The sequence below is a fragment of the Corapipo altera genome, unplaced genomic scaffold, assembly GCF_003945725.1.
Source record: "Corapipo altera isolate COAL_440 unplaced genomic scaffold, ASM394572v1 108716, whole genome shotgun sequence".
NCBI lineage: Eukaryota > Metazoa > Chordata > Aves > Passeriformes > Pipridae > Corapipo > Corapipo altera.
In genome coordinates, this window is record NW_020893161.1 from 120 (window position 1) to 1,093 (window position 974).

General features: G+C 51.3%; 2 non-coding genes across 2 annotated transcripts; both read left to right on the forward strand.

Moving 5' to 3' along the window:
- The first annotated feature begins 300 nt into the window (after positions 1–300).
- TRNAC-GCA lies at positions 301–372 on the forward strand. The gene has a single exon. It is a non-coding gene; the product is annotated as a tRNA-Cys (tRNA).
- A 423-nt stretch (positions 373–795) lies between these two features.
- On the forward strand, positions 796–867 carry TRNAC-GCA. Its single transcript has one exon. It is a non-coding gene; the product is annotated as a tRNA-Cys (tRNA).
- Positions 868–974: the final 107 nt, after the last annotated feature.

Sequence of the window (974 nt, forward strand, 5' to 3'; positions counted from 1 at the left end):
CAGGACTCTGAAGCTCAGCACAAAAGAGCTGAGCACTCACCTGCCCACCCTGCAGAACCCCCTGGGACAGTGGCAAAGCCAAGGCACAAGGTTTGCTCAGCCCTGGTGGAGTTTGGTCAGTGAGGAAACGCTGGGGATGGGGTTTTGTGGGATCAACCCCTGCCTGTGCTTGTCTCCAGGCTGCCTGAAGGAACTCCCTGCCAAGGCAGGTGCTGGTTTGTAGCCCAGTGTGGCCAGCAGGCACCAAACCTGAGCTGTGTTTAAGGGGTTTTATTGCTCCTTTTCCCACTGTTGAGGCAGGGGGGTATAGCTCAGTGGGAGAGCATTTGACTGCAGATCAAGAGGTCCCTGGTTCAACTCCAGGTGCCCCCTCTTTTCCTCTCCTTCAGCCTTTATTTTGCCAAAATCTTTCACGGAAAGAAGCTGGAGAGCCCCTTCCTGGATCTGGGAGCTTGTGCTGTTGTCTCCATGTGGTTCTGAGCTCCACCTTTGAAGGCACCAAGGCCCTGACTCCTGGGAAGCTCCAGGAGCTGTGCCCTTTTGTGAGTAACTACTCACAGTTTGTGTGTGCCTTCCTCTGTTCCTAACTCTCTGGAGTAATCATATTTACCAAAACTGACAATATTTCCCAGAACTGACCATATCTGCCATCATTTCTCCTGTTTAACTCCCTGTCCAGCCTTTGACAGGCAGGGTGCAGGGGGCTGTTGAGTAAAAGAGCCCAAGCAGTGAACACAGAAATTTGTTTCTCTCTGTGAATGTTTTTAAATCCCTTTGTTCAGGTGCAGCACCAAGGGGGGTATAGCTCAGTGGTAGAGCATTTGACTGCAGATCAAGAGGTCCCTGGTTCAACTCCAGGTGCTCCCTTCTCTTTTCCCTTCATTTTTTCCTCTTCCTTTGGCCAAAATGTTTCCCAGGAAGAAGGTGGGGAGCTCTTGTTGGATGTGGGAGTTTGTGCTGTGCACTGAATGTTG